Below are 22,878 nucleotides of genomic sequence, written 5' to 3'. Positions count from 1 at the left end.
TAGCACGGGATCGAACCCGGTAGCCTCTCGGTGCTAAATATAAACGCAACCACCGAGCCATACTGCTGGCTATTTATGTACAATGAAAGTTATTAGGATGTATTGGATTATACAAAAGTGGAAATAAAAAGTAAAATTTTAATCATATGCGTCGTTGAAATTACGGTAGTTTCGCTCTGAGTTTGCCTTTTTTGTGCTAATTATTTTTTTGTGTACAGTCGGCGCGTTTAGTCTCGTCTTTCGTTGACAATATTATTCTACAAAGGTAAAAGACCAGATTATAATATACAGTTAAGGTAGTTGACACATTGACATGCTTGTTTATAATAATCACCGTTGAGTCTCGGGTTTTTTTTCTCCGTTTTTCACCGGATATGCGACGATCGCCATTGTTTTGTCTGGCACGTTTAAAATTGCCAAATAAACGGTTATTTTTTTAAACGAACCGCTTCACGGAAACAATGCGCTGCTTTCACGCGCATTAACGCAATCGACATGATGACTTTATATCCAGAGAAATGTTATTATAATAGAAGTGGCGTTATATTGTTGTGAAAATTGACGATTGTCCACAAACATTCCTAAATAATTTTAGCATCAGTCGTATTTGATGCTTGGTGGTCGACATATGTCCGATAAAAACTTCTCTGGGTAAGGGCAATGGGCAAGTGCATCGTTAAAAATTGCACAATGCATTCAAAAACACACAATAAACAACATGGGATACATTTTTATAAGTAAATTGATCATTTAAGTAACATATCATTCGATTAACATCGTAGTTTGACAGTTTTTAAAAGTGTCATGGCGATCGCCGGCACTCTACATAATATTTCAGGGGTGGCACCAGAGAAATGTAAAAATTATTTTTTAATAAATGTAAAAACATTTCTCTTGGTGGCGCCGAATACTCAATTATTTAAATTTAATTAATATAAACATCGTTCATTTTATATTATACATATTTTTGTTGAAACTATAAATTACACGTTAATTTAAGAGTTCCCAAGGACGGACAAATATAAAAAAGTCGATAAACATAATCCACCAACCGAGAAAAGAAACGGATTGGCCACCAACGTCCAACAACACCATAAAATAATCAAATTGTGAATAAATGTATATCAAAATAGAACTTTAATTTCTGTAGTGAATATGTGATGACCCTGATTGTATTCCGTGCGTTTTATGTATTTATTCGTTAAGTATATAAAGAAACAATGTATTTATTCGTAAAGACGTTTCTATTATTATAACATTTCTCTGTTTATTATATCGCACCTACAATACATATGTGAACGCTCCCATATAACCATCGAGAAATGATATTTCAAACTACATATGTGTGTAAAAAAAAAAAACACGTGAGAATATGTATTGTAAATTAATTCAATGAAAACGAGCGAACGTTAGACAAATATTTATCGAGAGCGTAAAACCGTTTCTTGTCCGGTTTCTTGAATTTTCGACATATTGGCTAGAATTTTCTCTCGCATTTTGAATTATTCATTTGTTTGCCGACAAAACATTTGGGTTACGCGTTTGTTGAGCAAAATCGACATTACGAAGCTGTTATGCGAGATTATTATGCACATTATATACATACATATGTACATATGTACGGGTGCATGCAAAAGAGAAATTAAAAACGTTACGAGATGTGGCCGCGGTCGCGTGCATTATTACGCTACCAACAAACCGGATAAATTATTTAATGTCAATGTTAAGGTGACAATGGGTTAATTTCACGCAAACGCAACAAGTTTTGCACGAGCCCGTTATCCCTTCCTGGTTCTCAACATTGTTTCATATTGATATTGCTCTCGAGATGCTATCTAATTTAGCTATCTAACCTCGCTAGCGTTTACATATGCAAACAGCTTAGCGAGGTCTATTCAACTACTGTAACCGAAGAAAAATAATGCGCTGCAGTTAATTTTTTTTTACATCTCACTATTTTTGAATAACTGTTATTATTATTATTTATTTATCTATTTATTTATATAATTTTAGCTATCTAGCTAATTTAAAAAATACATTCTTAATTACTTGACTCAATTTATATGCACTGTCCTTCACAGAGGTGTCTCTTCGCACCTCGCAAGAATGCATCCACGGTCTTAGAAGACCTGACACACTCAGGGAGGGCATTATACATGAGCACACCCCTGTGAAAGACACCACCAGCTGTCTTCTCTTTTCTTACTCTTCTTCTTCTTCTTCTAATGCCGAATCCATATTCGGACGTAGGCGACTAGGGTTTGGTGCATCCGCTCTAAAATCGCCAGATTAACAGAACGGCAGCTTTAAACGTAATTCTCGTTTTCTCGAATGATAGATTGCACATCAGATGACGAGTAACCTTTCGATGTGAACAGATGCAATTATTAAAATTGAGTTGGATCTTTCTGGCGAGTTTAATAAGGCAAGATTCGGAACTTATCGAATCTTGCCTTATTAAACTCGCCTGAAAGATCCAACTCAATTTTAATAATTACCATTTTAATAATTGCATCTGTGCATATCGAAAGGTTACCCGTCATCTGATGTGCAATCTATCATTCGAGAATATGAGAATTGCATTTAAAGCAGCCGTCCGTTAACCTTTCCCTTACGGTGCTAAAAAATTACGCGTGCAGCGGTGATGTCGACTCAGTCGTTCTAGAAATTCGTGATTTTAAAGTCTGATAAATATGAATATTTAACCATTTTTCCTTCTATTCATGACTATAGTAATAGTCCTTATCTATATAAATTAATATATATGTATCAATATTGGTAATATACTGCTAAAAACGATCTAAAAAGCATGAAATTGAAGACGCGTGAACGACAATCCCAGAAGGCCGCCCATCTCCAAGTGAGGACGAACACTAGGCCCCCACTCCGCGACTCGCTGATCAGAAATCACGCCACATCCGCCAGAATTACGCGATGATTCAAAACCTATGCGTAAAAATATATTCAATTTTTTCATCAAATAAAATAAAATATGTTTATATGTACTTTTCATGTATTTATTTTCACAATAATAATTTTAATACACAAATACATAAATTGATAAAAAAAAATGAGAAGTAAACGTAAATAAAAAAAATACAATATTGGGCATAGCTAATTCCAAACTAAGTTCTCTAATAAATAATTTTCGTCGACTTCTGTTATTCGCCTTCCATTCTGGATATTTCTGCGCCCATAGCAAATATGCATTTAGCGCAGCTATATCCAGCATCTCCATAAAAACATTTTATCGCCGGTATCTACTGCACCTTTTGTTTTATTATAAAACATTATTATTTCCGGCTTCTTTTCTTCATGACTACTCACTTCACTGTCATGAAATTGAGTAGACAATAGCAAAACTGCTTTATTTTTTTTTTGGCACATACGAAACTAATGTCTTGGTTGATGTAAAACCAAACAAGCTACTGTGTAAAAGTCTATGTTTCGATGGTAAAAATTCTTTAGGAATTTCCCGTTTATTTTTACGTAGGGTACCAGTTAGAGTTAGCCCTTTATCTAAAAGGTTATCAGCTAATGCCACCGAAGTAAAAAAGTTGTCCGTTGTTACACCTCTATTGGTGCCATATTGCGGTTGAACTTAATCCATCACTACACGATTCCCTTGATTTATCTCTCGGCAATTATTAACCATACCTGTATAAACCTGTATATTTAATATATATGCTGTTGAAGAGTCAGCCGATACCCACATTTTTATTCCATATCTACCGGGTTTCGACTTCATATACACGCGGAATGGGCAATTGCCTCTATAGGTAGCCAAACGTTCATCCACAGTAATGTTGCAACTTGGAGAATTATTACGTTTACATTCTTCTACAAATTTATTAAAAATTGTCCTGATAGGTTCTAATTTATCAGACGACACGTGTATTCTTTCTTGTCTGGTTTCTTTGTCGTCAAAACGAATTTGACTGAATATTGTGATGAACCTATCCCGAGACATAGATGCCGTAAAAAATGGTTGGCAAAAAGCGCTGTCATTAGTCCACAATTCATTTAAGCTTAATTTTCGGGTCCTATTTCTGCCAGACGCAAGCATTATTCCAATGAATGCAAGCAATTCTTCTGCCAATATCGGCTCGATAATTTTCGTGGATGTACGATGTAACTGACGATTCGTTTGTTCACATATTTCTCTCACCATATTTGAATTTATAAACAAAGAGAACATTTCTCTAATAGTATTTACAGTAGTGCTACCATTTATAAGTCCTGAATTTTCGGTAACAATATTGCACTCTCTACGTCTTGAGGATGATGGTGGTAATGAATTCCATTGAAATCCATGATTCGATGTATACACTTCTTCGTCTTCATTTTCACTGGCCTCTAATTCCGAATCTGTATCTTCCATATCTTCAATAAAATCTTCCGTATCAGTAAAATTATCATTTATTTCAAAATCGAGATCGCTATCATATTCCTCTTCATTCATCAAATTTCTTTCAGCCATTTTTTTCAAAAATTAAAATTGTCTTTGAAAATATAAATATAATATACAATGTAGCATAGCAAATTAAAAAAAAAATAACATTAAATAATTATTACCGTATTTACAATATAATAATCAAGAAACACAAATAAAGTGCTGGTCCACACGGTACAAAAAAGCTCCGAAACGAAAAAAACAACACGCGCGCACCGAGAACGGGACACGACTGAAGGAAAAAACGTAATAGCACACACTGCATTTGCGCATTATGCCCGATTCTTCGATAAAATATTTTTTTCTGTTGCGTCAGATAAATACGTGTATATTATAATAATTCTATCTAATACATTAATGTATTGCTGAGGAATACCCAAAATATGAACTCTGTATTTAGTATATTTAAAGAGATATTCATACAATTAGAGTAAATGTCGACTATGTTTCTATCACCGGTAAGGAAAGGTTAATCTGTCGTTCAATTTGTCTGGCGATTTTAGAGCGGATGCACCGCATCCAGGCAACTACCATGGGCAGACATCGTTTATGGCCCGTGCGAATTCTTCCCTATCATGGGCAAGTCAAAATAACTTTTCGAGACCGAGTCCCATCCATGACCTGATGTTCCGGAGCCAAGAGAGCTTCTTTCTCCGAAGCCACCGTTTTCCTTATATTTTTCCCTTCTATGATTGCTTGTAGAAGGCGATATTTGGGGCCACGAATAATGTGGTCAAAATATTCCATCTTACGGCGCTTCACGAAGCAAGAAGCTCTCTTGTTTTATAAAGAAGCTGGAGCACTGTTTCGTTTCTTACATGCTCCTTCCACGAGATCTTTAGCATTCTCCGGTAACACCACATAGGACTCTATTTTGTTCATGGATGCCACTAACAGCGTCCACGTTTCGCATCCGTACAGCAACACCGACCAAACATAGGAGTGCAGGACTCTTAAGCGCAATTTCATAGACAACCTTCGACAACACAAAACATTTTTCATTCTACCGAAGTCATTTCTTGTTATTTCGATCCTCTTATTATCTCCTCCTTTCTTACTCTACCTACAGCTAAATTGTTCTTATTTATAGTATAATAACTATGTATGTACGAGTATACTCTATTTCTTATTGTAATACTTTTTAAATTCTCTTTAGATAATATTTGAATTGTATGGTAAATATATGTATGATCAGTAGATATAGGCTTATCTCATCAGTAGAGATAGAACGTGGCAGTGCCGTTTGTGGGCGCGGGTAACTTGCAAATGGGCCACATTTTTTTTTAATTTTAAAATTTGTTGTCTATGAATTGTTAATACATTTTACATGTATATGAATTGTGCATACATAAATATATGAATTTTACATACATTTTATTGTACATTAATCACACTCAAATAGTGGTGACATAGTAGATAGGAAGGTTTTTAGCCAATTTAATCGGGAACCGTTTCAACGATGAAATCAGAGAAAATTGGCAAACTCCGATAGGAAACGATCGACCTGGAGTCACAAATATCCAGGTATACAGTACTAAAGATATACTCAGAAAAATTCTTTTCAATCGAGGTCAGCTCATGGGATCGAACCCGGCGCCTGTCGGTGTTAGGCAGAAGCTTAACGACCGAGCATCATTTTTGGCTCAATTTATTTTCTTGCTTATATTCATAAATGCATTGCGCGATTTTGTCGCTGCACAGTTTCGTCCTATCGATTTTGTCCCCGCGATTTTTTCCCGCGCGGTTTTGTCGGGACACCGGCCTACCTATACATACCACAAGGATACTTCGATATAGCAGTACTTTCCAGTTCTATTATAGACGCATTGCACAATACTAAACCAAGATGATATGCACATATTTCACATGCAGACTGGTACATACATACAATTTAATCAAGACATCAACATCAAGCCCATCACATACAACCCCATCGCCGACAATTCGGAACACACAACGCAACACGCACGTCCACCAAAACCGCAAATCATTCGCGTAACTTATTGTCCACGCAAAGACGCATCACCGCAAGGTCCACTTTTGTGCGATCTACATAATAACAATATCATACAATGCGTAAGCTTACGCCACTTTCATAATTGTACGCTTGTGGTGAAATTTGATTGATCTCGAGCGGTACTCGCATCAATACATACCCAATATAATAAAGGTACATATATACCCGACATAACCCATTGTCGGATCGTGCGCGCGTTTATTTGAACGTTTTACTTTTGAGGTCTTCACAATCACGATTTTTTCCTTTCTCGTCAGATTCGAATTCGATAAGTCTCCGGTGCATACTCCGGTGCGTATGTATGTATGTAAGTATACTTGCTTGTGTACTTACTTTGTTTGGGTCGGTCGTTGTGCAACACGAAAGTGAACCGTGTTAGTGTGATAATGATAACGGTGTATTATGGGTTGTGTGTGTGTGCGAGCGCGAAAGCCTCAGATTTTAATCGGATGTGTATGTATGTATGTACCTATATATAGGGAAACGGTCATAAAAGTATGCGGTAAATGTACGTAATAAATGTAGATATGAGATGTTGTAAAATGCGGCGGACAATGGGATGCGAAAAGTCGCGCCGCCATTTTCAACTTTATGACTGCTATCTCGCATTACCTTAAGTGGTTCACGGAACAATTGATCGTGGAAATGGTGCACGAGATAAAACCAGACGGTCGACTTGCTTCCCTGTTCTGGGAGGGATCTTCTGAATTAATATTCGAAGATTCCCGAATCGATATGGAGGAAAAATGTGTACACATGTCTGTCAATTTTTATCAAAAGGAAACTGGGGAAAGGAAGAAAAGACAAGAAACGAAAAGGAAGTTGTTTGGGAAGAGCACGAGATCTGGATGGTGCAAGTTTTCTGAAATGATTGCGATCTTTCTACAAACTACCATATGTAGTACAGTTTGAGTAGTACAAGGTGTACATGCAGTGCAGTGCAGTTTGAAAGCTATCCAGTTTGAAGACAGAAGAAAGATCTCCTTTCAGAAATTATCTCCCGCAAGATATCATTAGATCTGACTTATTGTGATTTCTGCATTTACAATGCTATTTAAACATTGCAAATGTTTTAATCGGAAAAAAATCAATGCAAAGCGTCAACAATTCTCATGAAATTGTGTGAAACAATAAGTCCAATGCACTCTATATAATATCATAATTGACATGTCCGGTAGTAAAGAAGAAGACATAAAGAGATGAATGAAATTAGGATGGCGTGCATTTGGACGAATGAATGCGGTTTTTAAATAAAAAATGCCACTTTACTTGAAGAAAAAGATCTTATATCAATGTGTTTTCTCAGTATGTATGTATGGATGTGAAACTTGGACATTGAATGCCAAGTTTCAATACAAAGTGCGATGCACTCAAAGAAGTATGGAACTAGACATGGCGAGGAAAGACAGAAAATGGAATACGTGGGTGAGAAGTATGACAAGGGTAGTGGATATAGTGGATAGAATGGAGAGATTGAAATGGGCATTCCACGTGGCTAGAAGAATGAACAAAATTTGCACAAAAGAAGTGCTAGAATGGTATACGAGAGAATGCAAAAGGGTAAAAGGAAGACCGCAGGGAATACAGGAATATAGGAAAATGTGTGGGGTGAGAAAACAGAGACAAGTGGAAGCTTGTTAGAGAGGCCTTCATTCGGCAGTGGATGGTGAATGGCTATAGGTAATGATATGTATGTATTATCATGTCAATTTCATTAACTGCAGAGTGTATTATTATTCTAGTAGGTCTATGAAAAAAAAAGAACTTTTTAAATGAAATGGAGGAATTTTCAGAGAATTTATATTTAAATACGTGTTTTATATTATTTAAATGAAGTATTAGAAGATATCTTTGTATTTAAAATTCGATAAGAAATGTGTGGAATTAAAAAAGACTGATATGAAGACGATAGCTTGCCTTTTAAGTTGTCGACAAACCCAATAAATATTATAATAAAACAGGAAAAGGCCAGGCTATTAAAAGCTTCCGATTTGCATCAAATTGTCATTTTGCTTTCGAAATGTAAATTTTTATTCTAAAATTTGCAAATTCTCACATAATAATCGATGATTTATTCCAATAAAAAAATGGCGATAAAAAAATACCTACTTAATCTACTGTTTAAACATAAATTTTAAGTAGGCAGTAAATAATCATTGTTATGAATTGAATTTAAAAAAAAGCCCATTCGGCCTGACGACGAACGGTTCATTCATAAATTTCCGACACACGAGATTCGTACACGTCATCATCATTATCATCATCATCATAATCATAAGACCATTTATCACACAGGGTGGGACGACGCACGAGCCGTCGACTGTGACAAAAAAAGAAAGGACGACATTGGAAGAGGAAGCCGTGTGAATGACACGATGTGATGATGGAGGAGGAAGAGCAGATAAAACACAAAAAAAAAAACAAAACAAAAAGAACAAACCAAAAGAGTAAATAAAAGAAACAGAGAGGACCACCAGTCTATCGAGCGGATAGACAAAAAGCGTTCTGAACTGGAGTCGAGGTCGAGGTGAGTAGCCGCCAAGTTTCGCGATTCCATCGTCAAACCAGAAAATGGGTGATGATGAAGTGTGTCCAAGAGCATGATCTTGTACCGGTGCTGTTACATTTCTTCGCCTAGCTTTTTCTGCTCGCTCTTTCTTACTATATTCAATAAAATGTTCCGATTTTTCGAACGAATTGCTTTGTGCAGCTTTATCGCTTCTCAGAAACAGCTTTCCTATGAAAAGAAACAAGATTTTGCAAATTTCGCAAACTCACGAACATCCCACTGACTCGCTCGAGGCAACCGATGGGACAAAGTCTACCTCAATACCGCGGAAAATAATCAAGTTTACACTAATAGACAAAACATGTTATAGCGTTGGGTACAATAGAAAGCTCTCTATTTTAGGTTGAGTACTTGTGTTGGGTCGCCGATGTTAAAAGAGGGATTTATCGTGAGAAGTAGCGCAACTAGCGCCCCCACAAGTCTGCGGTATAGGGAGAGAGGACGTTGGTTTCAAGAGGAATTCTAGTCTAGAGTGTTCCAGTTACATACTAATGCACTAGCGAACTTTTTATAGTTGTTTCTACTCGTACTTGTACTTGTGGAGCTTAGTGGGTTCTGGTACCTGTCAGCAGTTCCTGGTTAGATTCCATACGAAATGATAAGGCGATTCTACTGTAAAAGGACCAAGTAGGAGTGTATCTAGCACACATCTATAATACTTTTTCAAGATCTATTGGATGATGAATCAGATAAATCCCAAGCATTGAGCACACGATATTGTAATATTTCAGCACGTTTTGCTTAAACAATATTCATGCTACCACTCTGGTAGAGCACCTGATACAGTTCTGTGACAAATTACATACCCACAATAGAAGTACATATATTTTCAATGAAATCCTCTAATCAAAAAATGCTATATACTGAAAATATTGAATCAATTTGGATGTATGTATGTACATATATCCTGAAAAGATAGTAGAACATGAGATGTCAATTTTCTACTATATAAAGATGAATATTTGTTTAATTGCTATGAAATTTTACAGTTTCCAGTTTAAAACTATCAAATTTGATATTCTATACATATATACATATACGTATCTCATTAGACATAGACTTGGAATATTTCAATCGCCCGAGCAACGCCGTGCAATTCGACTAGCAGACTAAAAATTCAACTTTCGAATGCAAATGTATGTAATTATATGAAATAGTATGACAAATGTATGTATGTATGTATATAATCTGGGAAGTTGCGTATGGAAGTTATGAATAGCCAACTGTCGATGAAATTCTGAATGATTTAGATAATGATTAAATTCTTCTAGTGTCATTTTGGAGACATTTCCTTATTTTATTGACAGAAAAACCCTCATATATCGGTAAAATATCAAAGAGATCGGAATATTGGAAGTGGTTCAAAATCAACAAGCTAATAAAAAGTATGAGACATTTTCAATGAACTACTCTTACTGAGATATGTAGTTTCATAAAATGGAATCAAATTACACGAGTAATTATTTTTTTTTGTACTTAATGATTTTTTTGTTCTATATAAAATTTGAGAATATGTTGTTAACTTTTATTGAATTTTATATTGTAACAAAAAAAATTATGATATTCACTCATATGAGTTGGTTTCATTAAACAAAACTATATCTACATATACATACATACATACATACATATAAATAATCGATTAATCCGTAGAACATTTGCATTTTATTTATCATTATGTGAAGTCGTGATTCACTTTGTATTAAAATAATTTTGATATATTTAAATATAAGTTCTAAATAGAGTTCTAAGGTTCAATTTGGAGTAATAATCAACTGGTCGGCGAAAAAAAACTATAAACATTTTCACGCAAAAGCGGTCTAATCCGTTACAAAAACAGACAGCGCAATTCTTTCAATTGTAGAATACGGAACATAAACACCTCGTCCGGCACTGTATACTCTAATTATTTTAATTATAATATATTCCAACTAGAGGATATTGGAACGAGTTCCAACGGACGCATAAGGATCAATTTCGGACCCTCACACCCACCCAGCATTTTGGAAGCGGCGATTTAAACGGGACATCGGACCGACCGAGAGGAAAAATGCTTGCAAATATAATCAGCAAACGTGCAATCAACGAAATTGTTCAACGATTTCCGACACGCAACACAAACAGAACACCTTCCCTCGGCGAACTGACCCAAAATGCATCCCGGAGCGGAAAACCGTTAAGGATATTGACCCGTCGAAAATAATCAGTTTTCATCATAAAAGGTCCTTTCAATTGAGGTCTCATCTGTCAATTCAGCGGAATGCATTGTTCTGGGCTTGAGGGGGGCTCGGTTAAAGGGTCAAGGCGTCCATTCATGTTCGTCCGGTGCAAATTTGCGGTCTTGATATCGGCGCAAGTGCAACAATCGCAACAGTGGCATCATGCACAATGCAGACAGTGAGAATCGGTAGGCGGCTGTAAGGAGACTCTCGGTATCCTCTGGCAGGGTCGCCAAAATGGCCTTTGATTATATTCTAACCCTTTTCAGAATTTGAAGAAGACTTTAATGGAGTATATGTATATTTTACAGTTGAAGTATATCTTCCAGTTGTAAATATATTGACTAGTTGGAGGATATTCCATCTAACCAAGTACCAATTACCGTTATAAGTTGAAGTTTATTTTCAGTTGTAATATATTTTGACTAGTTAGAATATATTCCGTCTAACCCACGTATGTTGATTCATATGGCGAATTACATTCCAACTGGTCAAATTATATTACAACTGAAAATACAGTTTAACTATAAGTTCGTACCAGGTTAGATGGAGAGGTTAGGTTTTCGTGAAATTATTTATTGTATGTATGTACATATATGTTACAGTTGAAGTGTATCTTCCAGTTGTAATATATTTTGACTATATAGTTAGAATATATTCCAACTAACCTAGTATCATCTACCGTTATAGTTGAAGTGTATTTTCAGTTTTAATATATTTTGACTAGTTAGAATATATTCCGTCTAACCCCACGTATGTTAATTCATATGGCGAATTACATTCCAACTGGTCAAATTATATTACAACTGAAAATACAGTTTAACTATAAGTTCGTACCAGGTTAGATGGAGAGGTTAGGTTTTCGTGAAATTATTTATTGTATGTACATATATGTTACAGTTGAAGTGTATCTTCCAGTTGTAATATATTTTGACTATATAGTTAGAATATATTCCAACTAACCTAGTATCATCTACCGTTATAGTTGAAGTGTATTTTCAGTTGTAATATATTTTGACTAGTTAGAATATATTCCGTCTAACCCCACGTATGTTGATTCATATGGCGAATTACATTCCAACTGGTCAAATTATATTACAACTGAAAATACAGTTTAACTATAAGTTCGTACCAGGTTAGATGGAGAGGTTAGGTTTTCGTGAAATTATTTATTGTATGTACATATATGTTACAGTTGAAGTGTATCTTCCAGTTGCAATATATTTTGACTATATAGTTAGAATATATTCCAACTAACCTAGTACCATCTACCGTTATAGTTGAAGTGTATCTTCAGTTGTAATATATTTTGACTAGTTAGAATATATTCCGTCTAACCCTACGTATGTTGATTATGGTTAAGGTTGCCAATTGTTAGGTACCGTTCCAATGAAAATCAGATAAATTGATAAACTCTGATATGAAACAATCGATCTGGAGTCACAAATCCAAGGTTTGGCCAGAAGAAACCCGTGGGATTTGAACCCGTTACCACTTTGTTCAAAGCATTTTATTATATACTAACCACTAGTCTATTCTTCTGGTTATATTTTTATAATCTAAATACATCTAGCCAGCAGCATAGCTCTGTCGTTAAGCTTCTGCTGAACACCGAGAGGCGCCGGGTTCGACCCCATGAGCTGACCTCGATTGAAAAATAACTTTTCCGAGTACATCTGTAGTGCTGCTGGTCATACTTGGATATTTGTGACTCTAAGTCGATCGTTTCCTATCAGAGTTCGCCAATATTCTCTGATTTTATTGTTGAAACGGTTCCCGTTTAAAATTGACTAAAAATCCTAGCTACCTACTATGTCACCACTATTTGAGTATGATTAATGTACAATAAAAATTTATGCACAATTCATAGATGTCTCGTTAATTTGCGAGTTTTTCAGTGTCTCGCAATTCAACGACCTGTGTAATAAAAATGATGCATTGTTTGTAATTGGCCAGGAAGGCGCATTGGGGTTTACCTGTAATATATATGTAAAAAATAAATAAATATACATATGTATATAAAATCACATAATTAAAAATATAGAGTGAAAAAAAGAAATAGTTATAGGTATTCAAGCAATTAAAGTTAGATGACGGCGAAAACGGATATTCACCAAGAAAACGCCAAGGCGAGCGCAGTGGGCGAACAATGCCACTGAACATTTTGGGCGATTAATGTCAGGCACTTTTTCGTGGGATAATTTTCAAACGCGTCTAACACGATATTTTTGCACCATCGTAATGGTGGAGGATCCATTTACTTATATTAATGACCAAAATGAGCAATATGGCAAAGTATGAAAACGATCGGATAAGAGGCAAATTTTTTTCAGAATTGTAATCGTAAGTGAACCGTATAAGATGTATGTAAAAACAAACACAGAACCGGAACCGTTCGGATTACTTACATATAGCCAAAAACGCATTGAATGAATCGAATAAAAGCCGAATTAGGATTATTGCACATTAATCTCTGCATCGACGACCATTACATCGCCGATAATCAGTATTATAATTAACACAATGCGGAACCTAAGCGGCCGGGTCAACGCCTGGTAGCATTTAATCCCAACACACAAGGCCGGAGGAATTTCAATACAAGGCAAGGGCGAAAGAATGCACATACGTACATACATACATACACACCACTCCTAGCATAATATGTACAGCCCTAATTTTCAGTACGTATATTGAACCGGTTTGCTTTGAATTACCGGTGGTAGGACGGTGCGAAATACGTGGGTCGATCGCCTGTCCTAAGACTCACACACACACACATACATACATAAATCTGCAACTTTGCGAAAGCCATTATTTTAAAATCGACATTTTTCTCGTGTCGACTTCGTGCGAGGCCCTGACACTGCGACAAGTTCGCTTTTGTGCAGTGCCCGGGGCGAAGGGGCGCGCGGGAATTTATGGGGAAGTGTCGAGGTGAGGTTTCCAATGCTGCGAAAACCCCATCCGTCTGTCCGATGTGTGAATTTTCCGCGAAAAATTAAATAACCGTGCTGCTGAGTGGGTAATGGACGCCTGTATGGTTAAACTATTGTAATTGTAAGAACTGGTTGGGAGCGTTAGAGCCTAACGTGTGATGTATACTATGTATATGTATAATGCCATTAATGATAAATCACTATGCTGAAACGTAATTGAGTTATTTAAAACGAGTATACCTCGTAAATCCCCCCCCCCCCCTGTGTTTATATATTTTATAATGCACATATGGGCCGTTATATTTGAAAGTCCAATTTTCCGTTTCAAAAACGCCATTTATGTTTGACTTGATTCACAAATCATTATCACTTCTTTTCATTCGACATGTCCAAAATCTCGGAAAAGCGGAATAAACGTATTACAGGCCATCAGTGTTTTTAATTATTGTTAAACACAAAACATTATGTTTATTAATTTGCGAGATATTTCTCTAAATGAAAAGTGAACTTATGCCACTTTCAAATATAACGGCTCATATAATCTTTTAAGAATATTTCAAATCCAACCCACTTAAAAACACAAAAAATTGATACAAAGAAAAAGTGTCGATAAAACAGTTTGCAGTTTTACCTGAATTATATCTAATTTTGTATTATGATGTGAAGTATATAAGTTTGAACTAATTTGTTTAATTATATATGTACATATTTGAAAGTCCAATTTTCAGTTCCAAAAACACTACATATGTCTGTTTGACTTAATTCACAAATCATTATCACTTATTTTATTTCGATATGTCCGTTGAATTTTGGAAAAGCGGAATAAACGTATCACATACCGTGTTTTTAAATATTGTTAAACGCAAAACATTATATTTAATTTTTTGCGAAATATTTCTCAAAATGAAGAAAAGTAGACATTTGCCACTTTCAAATATAACTGACTCATATATTATAATTAAATAAATAATTTAATTATAAAATGGGTGATATTAAAACATTTTTATTTATTAAAAGTTAATCTGAGCTATTTTTAGATAGGTTCATGTCTTGCTCAATTTCGAATGAGTAAATATGTGCACAAAGTCCATGTACTAAGAAAATGTACACAGCCTAATAAGAAATACGTACATACATATATCAATGAACGAGCTTTACAGTTATTGAAATAAAATATGAAATGTGTACGGAAACATAACTGAACATTTTACGACTGAAATAAACTGAATTAGTCATAAATGAAATCGTATTTTGTACATATACCTATATATAATATTTAAATTTATAATATATTATTATATAAAATTAATACATGCATGAAATACCCTAGAACTTTTTGTTAAAATATGTACGTCTTTGCGAAAACATACCTATCAATGGCGTGCCGTTAAAATCTCCCGGTTTTTTTCGCACAATTTTACCTACGTGTGCGAGATACAACAGGACTCACAAATAATAAAAAAATTACAAATAATAAAAAAAAATTACATAGAATTACAAATAATAAAAAAAAAACAAATGAATTATCTAATTAAGATTCGCCTAAAATGATTCGATTAAAATGAATTATCTAATTTACTATTAGATATTAAGCTGTTTATATTGCAAATACTGAGCGAAGCCGGGTAAAACAACTAGTATTTAATATAATATAATATAATACAAACTCGATTAAAATTCTGTCTGCATTAAAAGTCGAACGATTAACGATTAATATATTTAAAAAAAATACAATTCAATACCTTCTTTTTGTTTCAGAACTGAATAATTTCAGAAAAAAATATACGTAAATCTATTTTTAACTGATGCAAAAATCATTGAACGGAAACATTAACGCACAAATTGGATCATAAATCGAACTCGTTGCGTAAATCATCGCATGATTTTCGACCAAAAGCCGGAATTTCAATCGAAAAAAAACAATTACTATTTATTACCTATCCGTATCTCACGCGCCCGCACTGATCCAGAACAATTTTATTTATGCAGAAACGTGCGTCAGATAGACACACATTCGAATGCACACATTATATGCACATAGCGACGTACAAAGATTTACTGCAATTGCGGACCGGCCGCAAAAGGTTAATTAACCCTTTGCGGATAATGCACATTGCACAAAGCCAACTATACCGTCACACTCAACACTCCCACCTTCACTCCTGACAATTCAATTCGAACTTTAATAATAACAAACAATAAAATAAAAATAAAAATGCATTTTTTTTAGTACTCACCGTGTATGGTTATATGTATGTAGTACGTATGTAGGCTGCGTCCAATGCGGCGAAAAGATAATAATAAAAATAAATAAATAAATGAAAATAAAATTGAGAACGAATCGTATTCGCTGAATGGAAGATCTATTTATCGATCACAATCACGACGAACGGCACCACGAATAACGGACTGAATCTTATACTTCTATCTTAGATGCTAAATTGATCGAATTTCACACACACACACACACACACACACACTCACACAATTTATAAGAACTAAATAGCATCAACAATACATTCAACATGCGTTGAATTTAACAATAAATGCATTTAAAATAGAACAACAAAAAAAAAATCAGATAAAATTTACATCAAATGAGACGAAATTTTCATCCAATTTTTAAGTAATTAAAATTTTTAAAAGTTCATACAAATCTATATATGTGTGTGGGAAATTCATCAAACAAAATCAGCAGAAGTATATACTCATATAAAAAAAACAACCCTCAAAGCGTTAAGCCCACCCTTAACTGAATCAGTTTGAATCGCGAGCTCTGTACCCAAAAGTTTTTTTTTCTAGTTTGCTTTACTTGTTGTTTTTTTTTATTTTTTCTGCACCAGCTTTTGTAACAGATAATATGGTTTTAGTGGACACGGTTGGTCTGATCAGTCGAAGTCTGTACCGACCGGCCCGGTGTACCAGCACCGACTGAACTAAAAGATGCCGGTTGCACATCTACATATACCGCGGACATACTCTCTCGGTTAATCTTTATTACACACCGTACATACCGTATATACTATCTGCATAAGATGTGTGTGCGTTGCTGATGTTGATACTGATGTCGCGTTTCGATTGAATTTCGACAAAACGGTGGTGTGACACATCCATGTCCAAAGTGTGACAAGCACTCCTACATACATACATACATAGATCCAGATCTCCAACAGCTTATCGAAAATATGGACCACTGTGGCGTAACAGGTAAAATTGGAAGTATAAGCTATATAGGCTAGCTGACTGGTTGTACCGTTAGATTTTTTTTTTTTTTTTTTTTGTCTTCAATTTATACCAGGAAGGCCTAACAGGTAACCCCAATGTGCCTTCCTGGCCAGAAACATTGTAAATTTTGATACAAATATTATGGGTGACCAAATATTATCGTTTACCATGCATAAATATTAAAAACGGTTAGTATATATATATATATCAGTGGCGTGCGGTAAAAGTCTCTCTCCCCCCCGTCGTATATCCTCACTTAATTTAGCAGGATACAACAGGAACAAGAGGAACAGGCTTTTCCTTCCGTATCCTGCGCGCGCACATTAAACAAGACTGTATGACAAAAAGAGAGATAATTTCACCGCATGCCACTGATATATATTATAATAGCTGAACCCATCATGCGTTGCAATGCCAAAAAAAACGCCTGCAATTCCCGTTCCCGTTTGTCAGAAAAACGCAGGCAGCGAACACGTTGGTCGTGACGCGAAAAAATTTGAAATTAGAGCGTTGCAATGACATTCATTCCCGTTTTTCCCGTTTTTTCCCGCTTTTTTTTCACAGTAATCTTTTCTAATATGCATACAACAGATCCTGAAAGTTCCATTGTAATCGGTTCAGTGGCTTAGGAGCCTATTCGAGACACACACACACAGACATTCATTTATATATATACGTAGATATATAATACATACATAGTACCGTTTACCATTCACCCTTTTTTTTCCGACTTAAGATCTTTCGATTTTCGATCTTTGCCTTCCGATATTTGATTTTTCGACCTTTTCACTTTCGGTGCTGTGAGGTACAGCCAAATATTATTAGTATTAAACAAAGTACATAAATACATATAAATTTATATCCACAGACAGAGACACCTATGGTCAAATTTGTAAATTTACAGCATTTTAAACAATTCAGCGGAATTCAGTAATAACATATCAATCAACATCCACAGAGAAATTTATTGTCAAATTTGTAAATTTGCAGCATTTTATACAATTCAACGAAATTCGAGATTGCTGTGAAACTCGAGATTTTGCGAGAAAGTGGGTCAGGTTGCCAATTTGTTGGAATCGTTTCAATGAAAATCAGATAAATTGGCAAACTCTGATGGGAAACGATCGACCTGGAGTCACAAATCCAAGGTATGGCCAGCAGAAACCAGTGGGATTTGAACCGGTGACCACTCTGTCCAAAGCATTATATGCTAACCACTAGTCTATTCTGCTGGTTATATTTTCATAATCTAAATACAGACATTCGTGGGTTCGATCAAGTCGTGGTTCGATCCTGGCCGGAATCGAAAAATTTATTCTATTTTCTCAATGGTTAGGTATTATACATCCATCGCTGGTAAGTACTTGATTCCAAGTACTACCGAAACCGATTCTACCGGCTTTTGAATAATATTCGGCTTTCAATTCCACATGTAGTACAAAGTAGGGGTTCCAAAAAACCGCCCGAAAGAAATAGCCGGTGACCGGCTTTCACCGGTTTCAGAAAATTAAGATTTTTTTTTAAGTTTTTTTTTTTTTTTTTTTTTTTTTTTTTTTTTTTTTTTTTTTTTTTTTTTTATATTTTTATTTTATTTATTTTATTTTTTATTTTTTCATTTAATTTACACCAAGAAGGCCTAACAGGTAAACCCAATGCACCTTCCTGGCCAAAGACAATTATATAAACATATATGTATACCATCCATATATACACAAATTCTTACACGTATACACAAATACAGATACATACATTCATAAATATAAAAATACACATATATACATATACATACATACACACCTACATATATATATATATACATACACACATACATATACATATATACATATACATACACACATACATATACATATATACATATACATACATATATACATATACATATACACATATATATATATATATATATATATATATATATATACATATATATATACATATACATATATACATATATATATATATACCCACACATATATACATACATATACATACATACACATATACATATACATATACACATACATTACATACATCCATAAACATACAAACATTATACATGCATATACACATAAACACATCAATACACATAAATAAAGATAAATTACTCATATATATATATATACATATATATATATAAATAAAAAATAGCATACATATATAAATATAGATAAAACCAACATACATACACATTATGCTAAATAATAACATTACAAAATGAAAACAACATGTGTAAATATGTATGTAGCTAGAAGTCATTTAAAATATGCTGCCTGACAGAACTGTATGATGAAGTAAAAACATCAAGGCTCCCAGAAAGCAGGTTAAATAGTCGAATGGCTCTTGAAAGGGGTGAGTCATCAAGCACATTAGTCCTGGCCCGAATAGGTAGGAATAGAGTTCTGGAGCGAGATTCTCTCAGTTTCTCAGGTACTCTAAGTTTAAGATTACACAGAACTTCAGGAAGATGATATTCACCCCTTAGAATTTTTAGAAAAAGCTTACCAAGATGATTGTTTCTACGTGAAGCTAAGGAGTCAAAGCCCAAGGAGCCCATGACAAACTTACTAGGAAATAAGTAGGGATAGCGCCCAAACTCTCTCATGTAGAGATAGCGAAGAAATTTTCTTTGCACCCTCTCTAACATTAGCGTGTACCTTAAATGATTAGGACTCCATATGGCCGAACCAGATTCAAGCAAACTGCGCACCAATGTAGTATACAGTAAACGCGTCACTCTGGTGCTATTAAAGGCGCGTGAGTTTCTGATGACGAAGCCTAAAGTTTTTGTAGCCCTATTGCACACATCTTGGATATGAGAATTAAAATTCCAGATATTTGAAAAAGTAATTCCCAAATCCTTGATATGTGTGTGACGGGCAAGAATAGAGCCATCAATATTGTAACCAAATTCAATTGATGATCGAGATCTGGAAAAAGAGACAATGTGACACTTTTCAACGCTTATCGGAAGACAATTTGAGTGTGACCAAATAACGAGTGAATCTAAATCGCTCTGTAGCAGTAGAGCATCGGAAGAAGATTCAACGCACCTAAAAAGTTTTAGATCATCTGCATATAATAAGAAGTTGCAGTTGTGGAATATTTCCCTAATATCATTAACAAATAAAATGAATAGTAAGGGGCCAAGATTAGAACCCTGTGGAACACCAGAGCAGGTTGGGTATTCAACAGAAGAATAAATTCCATATTTTACAAACTGACGTCGATCCTTGAGATAATTTGTGAATAACTGAGAGAGACCATATGAGAAACCATAACCAATTAGTTTATTGATAAGGATGGAGTGATTTACTTTGTCGAAAGCCTTTTCGAAATCCGTGTAAACAGTATCTGTTTGAATATTAGCATCCAAGGAACCTGTTACAAAACCAGAAAATGACAACAAATTTGTGGTCGTTGAACGTTGTGGACGAAATCCATGTTGCTGATCAATAATCATACTCTGGCAATGATTGAAAATATACCTATGAAGTATAATTTCAAAAAGTTTTGCAGAAGAGGATATTATAGCAACCGGGCGATAGTTTCTAATGGAATACTTATCACCTTTTTTATGGATCGGAGTTACTTTCGAACACTTCCATGATACAGGAAAAACTGAAGTCTTCAGCATTAGATTAAAAATAAAAATCAATGGAGACGAGAGTCCAGGCTCACTACCCTTTAAAATGAAATCTGGAATGAAATCTGGTCCAAAAGATTTAATATTTTTAATTTTACCAAAACCGTAGCGTAAATCAGATAAATGGAACTTGTCAACAGACAATAATGGAAACATGGAGGAATCTAAACTAGGGGAAGTCATAACAGTAGTCGAATCAAAAACCGAATGAAAATAGTTAGCAAAGGCATTTGCGATGCTGTCATGACCAATAAAGTCCTCATCCATATCGTGCATTTTCGTAAGTTTTGAATCTATAATTCGTTTGCTGTTGATGAAGCTCCAAAAATTTTTCGGATTCTGAGCAATTGAATTTTCACAATTAGTAATGTATTCCTCGTAAGCGGAAGTCGAGATCCGCTTAAAAAGAGTACGCAAGTTACAGAAATCAATAAAAAATGTAGGATCTTTATATTTTTTCCATATTTTATGTGCATTATTTTTCTTGTGCATTAATGAAATTATTCGGGAATTATACCACTTTGGGTAAACCCTTGCTTCATTAATTTGACGCTTTCTCATAAAACATTTATCAAATACAGAGTTAACGATACTATAAAAGGAATCAACGGCAGAATTAACATCAACGCACTCATATAGTTTATCCCAATTACAAGCAAAAAACAAACTATTGAGGATCACGAAATCAACACCATCAAACAACCATCCACCCGGAGCCGGTATATTAGCAGAATGAAAATGAGAGGAAGCCGAAACAAGTGTATTTACTTCTAACTCAAGCGCCGGATGGTATGGATCCTCAGGCAGCAAAGGAAATAGGCTTCTAGATACATTGCAAGAAATAAAATTTAAATTAGTGAAAATTAAATCTAATAAATTATTATTACAATTAGTTATTGAGTTCAATTGACTCATATTAAATAGTTCTGACATAAAAATTAATTCATTAGGAACATAATTCAAACTTCTAGGATTAAAATCACCCAAGATCATGACTTTCCTGCCAGCCAAAACATTAAAATTATTTTGCAAATTTGAAAAAAATGAATTTATAATAAGAGGAGATTCATTCGGAGGAAAATACAGTACACATATTAAAATAGAAAAATTCTTTAAGCGAAGTTCAACCCAAATATGTTCACCGATGGTATTGAGCTGATCAAAAAGGCGAACAGATTGAAAACTAGCAGCTCGTACAGCGAGAAGAACTCCCCCGCCTCTGCTGCAACGATCCCTCCGAAAAACTAAATAGCGGTCATCGAAAAGTTCGCCATTTAAGACAGAATCGCAAATCCAAGTTTCAGAAAAAGCAATTAAGTCATGATCTTGAGCAAGAACAGCAGATAAACAAATGTCTGTCTTTGAATTAAGTCCCCTTACATTTTGGTAGTAAACATTTAAGGACTCACAAAGGCGCGCCCGTTCCTTTCGGGTCTTATTAAATTGCGGCCTTTGTCTTCCGAAAAAGCCACCGACGCAACCCGACTCCCCGCGGCCAAAAAGCAGGATCAAAAACCACAGAAAAATCAGCTGTGCAGACTCCTATTTTGAATGAAGCATAACTGCCCCTAGCTGATAGTGATTGAACTGTGAAGTTCTGATCAATTCGTCCCAACTTCCTACATAAATAATCCTTTATTTGAGTTTCTGTAGACTCACGTTTCAGATAGAATAAATGAATAAAACGTTTATCGGAGACAGCTTTTAGATGCTCATCTTCAATACCCGAGCAACGGATGAAAGACTGCCTCTGAGACCGTTGAGACTGAATTGGAGACTTAGAAACTGCATCTAT

The sequence above is a fragment of the Arctopsyche grandis genome, chromosome 3 (assembly GCF_051622035.1).
Source record: "Arctopsyche grandis isolate Sample6627 chromosome 3, ASM5162203v2, whole genome shotgun sequence".
Taxonomy (NCBI): Eukaryota; Metazoa; Arthropoda; class Insecta; order Trichoptera; family Hydropsychidae; genus Arctopsyche; species Arctopsyche grandis.
This window is presented reverse-complemented; position numbering follows the sequence as displayed.